At 39.0% G+C, this 15,338-nt stretch overlaps 1 protein-coding gene across 1 annotated transcript in view; it reads right to left on the minus strand.

The window, feature by feature from the left end:
- ADAM32 (ADAM metallopeptidase domain 32) overlaps positions 1-15,338 on the minus strand; it is a 99,509-nt gene that overhangs the window by 54,258 nt on the left and 29,913 nt on the right. The gene's annotated exons all lie outside the window — the stretch shown is intronic.

A 15,338-nucleotide genomic window follows, 5' to 3' on the forward strand; every position in this document is an offset into this window, starting at 1 on the left:
AATGAAAATGAAAGACAATTCATTGAAGGGTGTGAAAAATAACATTTTTTTTTAATTCTGAACATTTTTATTGTTCTATCAAGTACTACTTTAAGAATAGGTAAATACAGTTCCTTGGACAGGTGAGAAGCGGACGCTCTTCTTATGAAATTTTATTGAGATACTAGAGGCCCGGTGCACGACATTTGTACACTAGGGGGACGGAGGGTTCCTCAGCCCGGCCTGCACCCTTTCACAGTCCGGAAGCCCTCGGGGGATGTCTGACTGTTGGCTTAGGCCCGCTCCCACAGCCGCAGAGATGGGAGAGGCTCCTGACGCTGCCATGCTCGCCAGCCATCAGCCTGGCTTCTGGCTGAGTGGTGGTCCCCCTGTGGGAGCACACTGACCACCTGGGGGCAGCTCCTGCATTGATTGTCTGCCCCCTGGTGGTCAGTGTGTGTCATAGCGACCAGTTGTTCTGACATTCGATCAATTTGCATATTACCCTTTTATTATACAGGATAAGCATACTGAGTTAGTACCAAGCTTCACCCTAATTAAACATTTGCATAACTAACATAATCCTATCTAATAAAAGAGAAAAATGGTAATTGGCGTACGACGATACCCTTTTCATTGGCTAATCAGGGCTATATGCAAATTAACTGCCAACTAAGATTGGCAGTTAACTGCCAACTAAGATTGGCAGTTAACTGCAAACAAGATGGCCGTTAATTTGCATATGTAGGCACAATGCAGGGAGGCGAAAGGGAAAGCAGGAAGAAGCCCCCTGCCACTGACAGTGATGGGAAACCCAGGGGGGAGCTAAGAGCTGGGGGGCAAGGCAAAGGCGGCCCTGGGGCCGCCTTTGCCCTGCCCCCCAGCCATGATCGGAGAATCAGGCGCCTCTGCTGCCCTGGCCAGTGATAGCAGGAAGTAGGGGTGGAGCCAGCAATGGGAGCTGGACACGGTCGAAGCTGGCAGTCCCAGGAACTAGGGGTCCCTTGCCTGGGCCTAAAGCAAAGCCCTCGATCACGGGGCCGCTGCAGCTGCAGGTCCCCGCTGCCCGGGCCGGACGCCTCAGCCAGAGGTATTAGGCCTGGGCAGGGGCGGAGCCTGCAACGCGGGGAGCTGGGGGTCCCCTGCCCAGGCCTGACACCTCTGCCAGAGGCCTCAGGCCTGGTCAAGGGGCTGATCCGGTGATTGGTGATCGGAGGGTGATGAGGGTCAACTCCTCTGGCCAAGGCATCAGGCCTGGGTGGGGGGCGGAGCCGGGGATTGGGGGGATATGATGGTCCCCTTGCCCAGGCCTGAAGCCTGGGTCAGAGGCGTCAGGCTTGGGCGGGGGGTGGAGCCAGCGATCAGAGGGAGATGGGGGTCCCCTGCCCAGGCATGATTCCTGGGCCAGAGGCCTCAGGCCTGGGCGGGGGCCAGAGCCAGTGATCAGGGGGAGATGGGGGTCCCCTGTCCAAGCCTGACACCTCTGGAGGAGGCGTCAGGCCTGGGCAAGGGGCCGATCAGGCGATCGGAGGGTGATGGGGGTCTACGCCTCTGGCCGAGGCATCAGGCCTGGGCTGAGGGCAGAACCAGTGATGGCGGGAAATGAGGGTCCCCTGCCCAGGCCTGACGCCTCTGTCAGAGGCGTCAGGCCTGGGCAAGGGGCCGATCCTGCGATTGGAGGGTGATGGGGGTCAACGCCTGAGGGCTCCCAGTATGTGAGAGGGGGCAGGCTGGGCTGAGGGACACTCCCCTCACACACACACACACACACACACACACACACACACACACACACCCAGTGCACGAATTTCGTGCACCGGGCCCCTAGTAAGTATATAAAAGGGCTGTTTTTACATTATATTTTGGCTATCTGAACCATGATCTTCAAGTTACCTAATTTCTTATGACAGCTCTCATGTACTCTTAGAATAGTCCACATAATATTCCACCTCTGAGCTCATGAAGTGCCCACATAACAAAATACTGCATTTAAGGGTGATATCTGCTTCCTTCTATTATTCTCAATGACATAGGAACTGTTGTCAAGAGAAATCACATTCTTAGATTAGGCTTTGCATATATTTAACAAGTGCACATATAACTTCCTTGCCAAGGAGAACAGGACACTTAGTGCTGTTTTTGTTATCATTTCTGGGGGGTATAAGGTAAATATTTCTTTAAGTTTTAACTTGCATCTCATGTATTTTTGACAAATTGGCTATCTTTTTGTTTGAAGTATTTATTCAAGTACCTTGTCCATTTTCTATTGCATTTGTCTTTTTATTGATTTCTGCAAGCATTTTATGTATTCTGTATATGAGTCATTCTTAGTCATGCACTGCTGATACTTCCTCTACTCTGGGGCTTGTCTTTTCACTCTCTTAATGTCTTTTCATGAACAAAATTTCCCTAATTTGATGTGGTCCAATGCATCCAGCGTTTCCTTTATCATTCGTGTTTTTTCCGTCTACTTTAAGAAAACTTCCCCTATGTCAACAGTCATGAAGCTATGTTCCTTTTTTACCTTCCAAGGCTTTATTGTTTAATTTTACATATAGATCTACAATCTACCTAAGTTTTATATTTTGAATAGCAGTGAAATTACATTTATCAAAAAGACTATCCACTATTATCAGACTTTTGGTGCTTATCACATTGCAGTGCATACTGATGTCAAATTATGTAGTATACCTGAAACTTATAAATATAATGTAATATACCAATATTAGCTCAATAAAAAAATATTGTCCACTAGTAAGTACATGACAATCATCTTTGTAAAAATTTTATTATAGCCCTAGCCAGTCTTGCTCAGTGCATAGAGCATCAGCCAACAGACCAAAGGGTCCAGGGTTTGATTCCGGTCAAGGGCACATACCTTGGTTGCAGGCTCCTCCCTAGCCCAGGCCTGGGTCAGGGTACATGCAGGAGGCAATCAATTAATGTCTTTCTCCCACATCGATATTTCTCTCTGTCTTTCCCTCTCTCTTCCATTCTCTCTAAAAATCAATGAAAAAATATCCTCAAGTGAGGATTTTTTTTAAAAAATGAGTATATGCCTATCATTTGTCTATTTCTAATCTTTCTATTCTAATCCATTGGTCTATTTATTTGTCTACCGCTGTCTTAATCACTGAAGCTTTATGGTAAATAAGTCTTACTATCAATTACAGTGTGGCCCTTTGCTGTGATATTCATCAAGATTATCTTAGCCATCTTGAAGGGGAGAGCGGCTAATCCTACAGCCACAATGCCCAGGGACCAGCTGCCTCGGTTGCGAACACACAAACACCAATTTGGGGTCAGGGTAGCCCTCAAATGTGGAAGGGGTTCCACAAGGCTGCGGGCAGTGGGGGACTTTAGATCTAAGATCACAGCCATGGGAGACTGCACCCAGAAAGGCAACCTGAAGTTCTATATCGGCCGCACAGTGCTGGGGGGAGAAAGACACAAGGCAGCACAGTTGCTCTATCTTTATAACTTCCTTGCTCTTACTTGCTAAACCCGGTGCATCTGATCTTTCAATTAAAAACATTCACCGGGACTGCAGGAGAAGGTGATTTTTGTGAAAACTGGGGAGCAGAATAGGGAGAGATGAGTAGGAAGCCAGCTCTGGGCGAGTCCGTCCCTTCAATCCTGAACAGACATTTTTCTCCTGAAGACCAGGCTCCTCTTAGCAGCACAGCCTCACCCAGTCTTGAGCACAGCAGGGAAAGGAAGATCTAAATACCCGCAGGGAGCAATGGGAGACTGAGTTGAGGGGCCATTTGGTCCTGGAAACTAATACAAAAACACTGCTACCTAGGGGCCATGTCAGAAATAGACACTTGTGTAAATACGACTAAAAGCAGGCAGAAAAACAAAGTGGGCAGATTGATTCCACCTGCTTAAAACCAAGCTTGTGACGTATGACACAGAGGAGCGGTGGATCACTGAGAACTTCACACTGTGCTGACTACATGACAGGAAACTGAGATGTGGCAGGCAGAACAGTAGAAAGGGGTCTTAAACCTGCCCCCATGGGACACTGAAGCTCTGCTGAACTTCACTACTTCACTTTTTTATTTGTTATCTTTTACTTATGAAACTAAAAATTTTTTTCACTTTTATTTTTTTATTATTTTTTTATTATTATTATACTTTTTACCATTTTTTTTAAATGTTTTGGATTAGGGTTCTACATTCTATATTTATTTTTATTTCTTTTATCATTATCTTACTCTATCTCATTTTTTCCTTTATGCCAACACTTTCTTCCTCACTTTTCCTATTTTTGTCCTGTTTCTCTTCTCCTGTTCTTGCTTTAGTTATTCTATATCCTTTCTTTTTACTCCCTGTTAAAAATTGATCTTCTTTATCTGCTTTACTGATGCACTGCTATTAAAGTATTCTCTGTTGGCCTACTCATAATCTCATTTCCTCTCCCCTGCTCCAAGTCCATGCACATTTCTCTTTCTTCACTAGCCAAATATTTTTTCTCTCTTTCTTGTTGTTGTTTGTTTGACTGTTAATCTATTTTTTGTTGGTTTTGGTTTTTTTATTTTATGATTTTGTTTTTCCTCTCCTCACTTGTTTTCATCTCCTACTAATAGCTTAATTAGTTTCAATCACCAACTCAGGCCTATTGGCTCTCAATTCTCCTTTTCCAAAAATAGATGAATACACAGATGGATAGATAGATATATTAAAGAAAGGAAAAATTTTTATATATTTTTTCTTTTTTTCAATTATTATTTTCTACCTTTTTTAAGTATTTTCTTTCTTTTCTTCTTATACACTCATTCTTTCTATCCCCTCTAAACTGAATCCTGGCCATTTCCCCATTCACTCAATCTCTTAACTTTATCTTTTGGAAATAAGCTCTGCCTCTTCAGATTCAGCTTCCCTCCCTTTTTGGGTGCTTGTTGTTTGCATTTTTTGGAGTAGTTGTTGGTTTTTTTGGAGTTGTCTCCCCATATACGTTTATATTTTTCCCTTTCTTTGTTCTTCTTTTTCATTTCTCTCTTACATTTTTTCCTTTCCCCTACTTCTCTTTTCTCTGGTGGTCACCTTTATTTAGGATTACTGATATCATGAGTACATTCATGTTTGTGCCCTATGAGCTGTGTCTTGGCAAGTTGTATTTTGTGCCTTTAAGTCAAAGTGGTAGAGAGTGAGCCACATAGCCAGACACCCTGAGAGGAGCAAAAATGGGGAAACAAAAAAACAGCCCCATACAAAAGAAAAGGAGGATTCATCGGAAAAGGAAGTAAACGAATGGAGGCAAGCAACCTGTCAGAGAACGAATTCAGAGCAATGGTCATAAGGATGCTGAAAAGGATAGAAGACAAATTCAACAACATGTGTAAGAACCAAGAGGAAATGAAGAACCAAGTAGAAATGAAAAATGACAAAGCTGAAATAAAGAACACAATAGAAAGCATCAAAAGTAGACTAGAAGAAGATGAGGACTACATCAGTGAGCTAAAAGACAAGATAGGAAAAAATACCCAAGCAGAACAGAAACTGGAAAAAAAAAATTAAAAAACAGGAGGAGAGCGTAAGGGAACTTTGGGACAACAAAAAACAAAACAACATCTGAATAATAGGAGTGCCAGAAGGAGAGGAAACTGAGCAAGGAATAGAAAACATGTTTGAAGAAATAATGACAGAAAACTTGCCTGATTTGGGGAAGAAAAACTCACAGAAGTCCAAGAAACTCAGAGTCCCAAACAAGATGCATCCACAAAGACCAACACCAAGACACGTTATAATTAAATTGGCAAACACCAACGACAAAGTAAGAATCTTAAAGGCTGCCACAGAGAGACAGAAAGATACCTACAAGGGATCTCCCATCAGACTATCAACTGTTATTTCAACAGAAACACATCAAGCCAGAAGGGAATGGAATGAAATATACAAACTCATGCAAAGCAAGGGTTTGAATCCAAGAATACTGTACCCAGTAAGGCTATCAATCAAAGTTGAGGGTGAAATCAGGAGCTTCACAGACAAAAAAAGGACTAAGGGGTTTATTACCACCAACCCAGCAATGCAAAAAATGCTACAGGGTCTGCTGTAAACAGAAGAAATAGGGCTGTAACCGGTTTGGCTCAGTGGATGGAGCATCGGCCTGCAGACTGAAGTGTCCCAGGTTCAATTCCGGTCAAGGGCATGTACCTTAGTTGTGGGCACATCCCCGGTAGGGGGTATGCAGGAGGCAGCTGATCCATGTTTCTCTCTCATTGATGTTTCTAACTCTCTATCCCTATTCCTTCCTCTCTGTAAAAAAAAAAAAAAAAAAAAATCAAAATATTTTTTTAAAAGAATAGGAAAGGATCCATTGGATTTGAAAAAAAAAAAGAAGAAGAAATAGGAAGAGAAGAAGGAATACAGGCATTCTACTCCAACAAACTGGACAACATAGATGAAATGGACATATTCTTAGAAAAATACAAATGAATAAAAGAATAAAAATGGTGACAAACAAGTAACTATCAATAATAACTTTAAATGTAAATGGATTAAATGTCCCAATCAAAAGACACAGGGTAGCTGACTGGATAAGAAAACCTTACCAATATATCTGCTGTCTACAGGAGATCCACTTCAGAACAAAGGACTGATGGTGAAGGGATGGAGAAAGGTTTTTCAGGCGAATGGAAATGGAAAAAAAAAAAAAGCTGGGAGAGCAATACTGATATCTGACAAATTAGACCTCAAACTGAAGGTCATAACAAGAGATAAGGAAGGCCACTTCATAATCCTAAGGGGAGGAATTCAACAAGAAGATATAACTCTGGTAAACATATATGCACCCAATACAGGAGGACCAAAATACAACTAAAAAAAAAAAAACTTCTGGAGAATATCAAGGGAGAGATTAACAGCAATACAGTCACAGTAGGGGACTTTAATACCCCACTAACACCACTGGATAAATCCTCTCTAAACAAAAGATCACACAGAAACAGCAATCCTAAATGACTCACTAGATCAGATGGAATTAATTGACATCTTCAGAACATTTCACCCCAAAGCCACAGAATATACATTCTTCTCAAGTGCATATGGGTCATTTCCAAAGATAGACCATATATTGAGACACAGACAAAGTCTCTTCAAATTCAAGAAGATGGAAATCATATCAAGCATCTTCTCAGATCACAATGGCATAATATTAGAAATAAACTGTAATAAAAACAACTTAAAAAAATCAAACACTTGGAGGCTAAATAGCATGCTATTAAACAATGATTGGATTATCAAAGAGATCAAAAGAGAAATAAAAAGCATCCTGGTAACAAACAACAATGAAAACACAACAATCCAAAAGCTATGGGACACAGTGAAAGCAGTCTTGAGAAGGAAGTTCATAGCTCTCAAGGCCTACCTCAAAACACAAGAAACAATGATAACAAATTATCTAACCCTACAACTCAAAGAGTTAAAGAGCAATAAGAAAAGCCCAGTGTAAGCAGAAGGAAGGAGATAATAAAGATCAGAGCAGAAATAAATGGCATAGAGACAAAAAAACAAAAAACAAAAACACCACAATACAAAAGATCAAAAAAACCAAGAGCTGGTTCTTTGAAAGAATACACAAGACTGATGAACCTCTAGCCAGGCTCTCCAAGAAGCAGAGAGAGGCCCAAGTAAACAAAATCAGAAATGAAAAGGTGAAGTAACAACCAATCCCACAGAAATACAAGGGAGTTTAAAAAATACTTTGAGCAATTCTATTCCAACAAACTGGACAACATAGATGAAATGGACATATTCTTAGAAAAATACAAGCTCCCAAAATTTAATCAGGAAGAATCAAAAAACCTGATTAGGAAATTGAAGCAATAATCAAAAATCTTCCAGCAAAAAAAAAAAGCCCAGGGCCAGACAGCTTTCCAGGGGAGTTCTACCAAGCATTCAAAGAAGAACAAAAACCTATCCTCCTCAGACTACTGCAAAAAATTCAAGAGGAAGGCACACATCCAAGCTCTTTCTTTCTTTTTTTTTTTTTTCTCTTTTATTTTTTTATTTTTATTATTTTTTTTAAATTAATTTATTTTTTTATTGCTTAAAGTATTACAAAGGGTATTACATATGTGTCCATTTTACCAAGCTCTTTCTATGAAGCCAGCATTACCCTAATCCCAAAACCAGAAAATGACACCACACAAAAAGAGAACTACAGGCCAATATCCTTGAACATAGATGCTAAAATCCTCAACAAAATTCTAACAAATCGGATCCAGCATTACATTAGAAAGATCATACACCATGACCAAGTGGGATTTATTCCAGGGATGCAAGGATAGCACAATACCCACTAATCAATAAACGTGATACATCACATAAACAAACTGAGAGACAAAAATCACATAATCATATCAATTCATGCAGAAAAAGAATTTGACAAAATCCAACTTGCTTTCTTTATAAAAACTCTCAGCAAAGTGAGAATAAAGGGATCACACTTCAACATAATAAAAGCCTTATGTGACAAACCTACAGCCAACATCATACTCCCCTTACAACGGAAACAAGACAGGGATGCCCACTTTCACCACTCCTGTTCGATATAGTATTGGAAGTGCTAACCAAGTGATCAGACAAGAAGAAAAAATAAAAAGCAACCAAATTGGAAAAGAAGTAAAACTGCCCTTACTTGCAGATGACATGATACTGTACATTGAAAACCCCAAAAATTCCATCAAAAAACTATTAGACTTAATAAATAAATTCAGCAATGTAACTGGATACAAAATTAACACCCAGAAATCTATGGCCTTTTTACACGCCAATAATGAACTCACAGAAAAAGAAAGTAAAAAACAATCCCATTTACCATTGCACCAAAAAAATTAAGATACCTAGGAATAAACTTAATTAAGGAAGTAGAAGACCTATACTCAGTAAACTACAGGATATTGAAAAAAGAAATAGAGGAAGACATAAACAAATGGAAGAACATACCATGTTCATGGATTGGTAGACTCAACATCATTAAAATGTCCATACTACCCAAAGCAATCTATAGATTCAATGCAATCCCCATTAAAATACCAACTGCATATTTCAAAGACCTAGAGCAAACTCTCCAAAAATTCACCTGGAATAAAAAAGGACCCCGAATAGCTGCAGCAATCTTGAGAATGAAGAAAAATGTTGGAGGGATTATAATACCAGATATCAAGCTATATTACCAAACCACGGTTCTCAAATCTGCCTGGTACTTGCACAAGAACAGACATATAGACCAATGGAACAAAACAGAGAACCCAGAAATTGACTCAAGCCATTATGCTTAATTAATATTTGACAAAGGAGGCAATACCATACAATGGAGTCAAGACAGTCTCTTCAATAAATGGTGTTGGGAAGGTTGGTCAGTAACATGCAAAAAAAAAAAAAAAATGAAACTAGATCACCAACTTACACCATATACAAAAAAAAACACAAAAAACAAACAAACAAACAAAAACCCTCAAAATGCCTAACGGACTTAAATGTAAGAAGGGAAACCTTAAATATCCTACAAAACTCCATAAGCAGCAAAATAGCAGACATATGTCATAGCAATATCTTTACTGATACAGCTCTTAGGACAATGGAAACTAAAGAGAAAATAAACAAATGGGACTACGTCAAAATAAAAAGCTTCGGCACAGCAAAAGAAGCCATCAATAAAACAACAAGAAAGCCCACTGCACGGGAGAACATATATGCCGATGCTATTTTAGATAAGGGTTAAATCTCCAAAATTTACAGAGAACTCATACAACTTAACAAAAAGAAGATAAATAATCCAATCAAAAAATGGGCAAAGGACCTAAACAGACATTTTTTTAAAGAAGACACACAGTAGGCCAAGAGACATATGAAAACATGCTCCAAGTCACTAATCATCTGAGAGATGAAATCAAAACAATGAGATACAATCTCACACCTGTCAGAATGGTTATCATCAACAAATGAATAAATGACAAGTGCTGGTGAGGATGAGGAGAAAAAGGAACCCCCGTGCACTGCTGGTGGGAATGCAGACTGGTGTAGCCACTGTGGAAAACAGTATGGCGTGTCCTCAAAAAACTAAAAGTGGAACTCCCATTTGACCCAGTAATCCCACTTCTATGAATATATCCCAAGAAACTAGAAACACCAATCAGAAAGGATATATGCACCCCTATGTTCATAGTAGCACACTTTACAACAGCTAAGATTTGGAAACAGCCTAACTGCCCATCAGCAAATGAGTGGATTAAAATCAGTGGTACAATTATACAATGGAATACGTCACCGCTATAAAAAGGAAGGAACTTTTACCATTTGCAACAGCATGGATGGAACTGGAGAGCATTATGCTAAGCGAAATAATCCAATAGGAGAAAGATAAATACCACATGATCTCACTCATATGTGGGATATAATGATCAACATAATCTGATGAACAAAAATAGATCCAGAGACAAATAGCAGGGGAAGGTGAGAGAGGTAGAGATCAACCAAAGGACTTGTATGCATGCATATTAGCATAACCATGGACACAGACTCTGGTGGGGGGAGGGGGGGAGATGGGAGTCAACTGGGAAAAAAGGAGACATATGTAATACTTCAAACAATAATAAAAAAAGAAAGATTATCTTAGATATTCCTAACTCTTTGCATCACCATAAAAATTGCAGTTTTAGTCTATCAATTATACACACTCAGACACCTGCTAGGATTTTTATTTGGGACTGTATTCACCCTGTAGGTCAATTGGGGGGTGGTGGGGGTCAGTGTCTTTATAATATTATCTGCCAGTCCAGGATGTTAGGCACTGTAATAATGTTTTGTTTCTTCTGGATAGTCTTACACATTATTTGATAACTTTTTACTTCTAAATTTATTTTTAAGTTTTAATTTGTTTGTTGCCAGTATATAGAAATACATTTTGTTTTGTTAAGTTTAGCTCCATTTACACTCCTCCAACCCATATATTACTATGTGTATAATTTTAATGTAATGTTAAATGCAGCTACAAACAAGATTATACAATCTTAGTGATTAAATATACTCACATAAAGCCCTGTGTAGATGTTCCTGTTTGTGGGTGGCCTTACATATGCTCGTGCTGAAATAATTACTTATTGTGCTCCTGTCCTTATTTATGTACTAAAGGCCCGGTGTATGAAATTTGTGCACATAGGGAGGGGATCCCTCAGCCTGGCCTGCACCCTCTCGCAATCTGGGACCGCTGGCTCCTAACCACTTGCCTGCCTGCCTGATCACCCCTAACCACTCTGTCTGCCTGATTGATCTCCCCTAACTGCTCACCTGCCTGATCGCCCCTCACCACCTCTGCCTCAGCCCCCACTGTGGCGGCTTCGTCTGAAAGGATGTCCGGAATGACGTCTGGAAGGTCCCTTCAGCTGTCCGGTCTAATTAGCATATTACACTTTTATTATTGTAGATTTTTCATTAAGCTCACCAGGGGAAAAGCTCACACAAACTTTAACTGCTCCAACCAAGAAGTGACACGCACTGCTCCTATTCATGGAACATGGCTCCCTCTTTTATGAGGTCAGAGAAATGTGGTCCCTAAACTGGCACACGCATTCCAGCCACAGCTTAGACTACATTATCAGACTGTCACCTATGATACATTATTGTCACTTGTTTGAATTTAATCTTGTGTCTATTTGAATCTCACCAGACACAACTATTATTGATGCTTGCAGGTCATATTCAAACTATATTTTTTATTACTCTTCATTCCCTCTGACTCTCAGATCTCCCATTTAGAATCACTTTCCTTTTTACTAAAGAATGTGATTTATAATTCTTCTTAGTGATAATGGACTGTTGGCAAAGCAGTGGAGGCAAAGAAATTAACAGGAAAAAATGGAAAATAAGGTGATAACATTAATTCCCAAACTATTGATAAGCACAAGAATGTTCATGATTTAAACTGAAGTAATTAAAATATAGATATTTCCATATTGGGTAAAGAATATTGATCCAGTTCTAGCCTATTTACAAAAAATACTCCTGAATTTCTAGGATTCAATATGGTTGCATGAGATAGAAAATTCAAAATAAAAAATGACTTAGAATAGAAAGAAATTTCTCACACATATGAAAGAAGCGTCTTGGTTTTCAAGGATCTGAGCTCCTTCCAGCTTCCTATTCCATCTTTCCAAAATGAGGCAATTGTCTTCATATGTCATTTTAAACAGCAGATTCAAGAAAGGCCACAATGAAGAATGGGTACCACCCCTTTAAAGAAGCTTCCTTGAAGTTACAAATGTTATTTCTGCTTTCATAACATTGGACGAAACTTAGAAAAAACTAGCTACAAAAATACCTAAGAAATTAAGGCTTCTATATGAGCAGGAGTATTGCCTTATCTAAAAGCAGAGTTTATTGTTCTTGGTTTCTGTTTGTTGTTGTTTTTTTTAAAGATAATATGGAGATTGGAAGAGGTATGTATAGGAATGTTTATTAAATATTGTTTGCAACAGAAAAAATAGAAACAACCAAATGCTCAGGAAAAGCATAAAGGTTATAATGATGCATATTTATCACACAACGGTGCAAAAAATTAGACACAAAGCATTTTGAGTATAGTAAAACTACTGTGTGATACTGTAATGATAATGTATGTCACTGTCCATTTGTCAAAACTCATAGAATGTACAACACCACGAGTGAACATAATGTAAATTATGAACTTTGGGTGACTGCAATGTGTCAATGTGTTCATCATTTATGACAAAAGTACCACTATAGTGTGGAATGTTAATAATAAGGGAGGGTATAGAAAAATCTCTGTACTTTCCTCTCAATTTTGTTGTGAATCTAAAATTTCTATTAAACGTGAAGTCTTGCATAATACTGAGGAAATAAGGGTATTGGGCTTCCCTGTTATATTATAAGTCTTAAATACTTATCTCCAGTCTGAAATTATTTTTCCTTTCCTTGGATTCCTACAGATTTTTATCTCTTTCAACAATATAATCTGCCTTCTATTACAAAAATATGCACGCTATTTATCCTTGCCATTAAACCCCTACTACGATTAGGTGTCCATAACTAAGGACAGAAATAATGATAAGAATAGTAGTGATGATAATAAAAGCATAATGCTCTTACTATGTGCCATACTTTAATAAGCTTCATTGATTTATATTCAATTAATCACATTGCATAGTCACCTGTATATGTTCATTAGATCTAATAGCACTTGAAATAAAATTATCTGTGAAATTAAAAATAAATAAAGTCATCAAAAATTAACTAAAAGTCCATGTACCCGATGAATAAATCTCAAAATTATAAGTGGAAACCAAAATTTAAATTGCAGTATGACATTAAGATACAATTTTTATAGAGAACAACATAGACTGATGAAAAGGGACAGATCCAAAGACTGAGAAACAGCGATCAGGCTATCAATCCCCAGAAGGAAAGTAGGGGAGGGCAGGGGTAAGGGGAAGAGATCAACCGAAGGACTTGTATACATGTATATAAGCCAAACCAATAGACATGGACAACAGGGGGATGGGATCGTGAGTGTGCGGGGCAGGGGGTGGGGGGGGAGGTTGGGGGTTAATGGGGGGCTGAGGACACATTTGTAATACCTTAACTAATAATAAAAAAAAAAATTTTTTTAAAGATACAATTTGTATTATGTTTAAAGCATAAAAACAATTCTTGCTTAGAAAAATACTCAATTGTGGTAAAAGCATAAGAGCTATTAAACAAAGAAATATAAAGGTTTTGTAAAAGTATAACTATAAAAGCTTTGTGAAAGAATAATTCCTGAATTAGTCTCCTTCAATTATTCTATCTTACACGCAACCTGAGCCGCTCATTCTAATAGTTCACATCCTAAGCCTTGTCAACAGATCTTTATCAATTACTGTGACCCCTGCAAAAATTTCTATAAAGGGCATCCTGATCACCTAATTTCTTTCCTGATCACTCCTCTAGCACCTCAACTCCAACAATCGTGTACCCATCAGCATATCCCAACCATCATTCATTTCTAAATCTCCACTGCTCCTCACTTCCTTATTGACCTCTCTCCTTCCTTAGCCAGTTCAAATTCTCTTACAAACATCCTCAAGTTGCCCTGCCATTCTTTCACTTCAAAATGACTTTACAGAAACATAATACATCAATCTTCAAAATGCTAAGATAGAAAGATCTGAAAACTAGGATTTTATACCTAGCCAAATTATCAATCAGATATGATGGGCAAGCAAAGATATTTTCATTAATAAAATAACTCAATGTTTACCATTTATTCACACTATTTTTAAAAAACCTCAAGAGTTATTCCAGAAAAAGAGCAAACAATTCCAAGGAGAGGAAGAGGAGGTTTAATTTTCTGTGGCAGGTTTTGCCCAAAGAAGATAGGAAAAATTAAGAAGCTGTTAGACCCTGATGCCTAAAAGATCCTCCTCTGTCAAAGCTCTTTACTAGTATCTATATATATAAAAGCCTAAGTGACCATTCAACTGTTTGACCATTCAACTGGTAGCTATGACACACACTGACTACCAGGGGCATAGGCATGGAAACATGGAACAGACTGATGAATCTCAGAGGGAAGAGGGGAAGGGGGAAGGGCAGGAAGAGATTAACCAAAGATCTTTTATGCATACTAGAGGCGTGGTGCACGGATTCATGCACCAATGGGGTCCCTCGGCCTGGCCTGCAGAGGTCGGGCCAAAACTCGCAGTCCGACATCCCCCAACAGGTCCCAGATTGCGAGAGGGTGCAGGCCAGGCCAAGGGACCCCACTGGTGCACAAATCCATGCACTGGGCCTCTAGAAATAATATACTTTTTATTCAACAGTTAATATTATTTATATGTTCAAAATATTGTAAAATCCTATCTATTGGTTTATTAAATCAACCTGTATATAAAATACTAAAGTTCTATAGACAATGGATATGAGAAGTGTACAGTTATTTTACATCTCTTATTTTTCATAGCACATAATAAATGGACATTGTCTACGGTAAATGGGTACTACTTAAATAGTAAAATATAAATTGCAAAAATATAAATATGAAAAAGCATCATATGTATAATATGCATTATATAATATGTATATATACATATAATAGGTAATACTATATATATATATTTTAGCCCACAGCAGAGCGCCAGGCATAGCCTTTTTTTTTTTAATATATTTTATTGATTTTTCACAGAGAGGAAGGGAGAGAGATAGAAAGTTAGAAACATCGATGAGAGAGAAACATCGATCAGCTGCCTCCTGCACATCTCCTACTGGGGATGTGCCCGCAACCCAGGTACATGCCCTTGACCGGAATCGAACCTGGGACCTTTCAGTCCACAGGCCGACGCTCTATCTACTGA

This window comes from Myotis daubentonii, chromosome 2 (genome assembly GCF_963259705.1).
Source record: "Myotis daubentonii chromosome 2, mMyoDau2.1, whole genome shotgun sequence".
Taxonomy (NCBI): Eukaryota; Metazoa; Chordata; class Mammalia; order Chiroptera; family Vespertilionidae; genus Myotis; species Myotis daubentonii.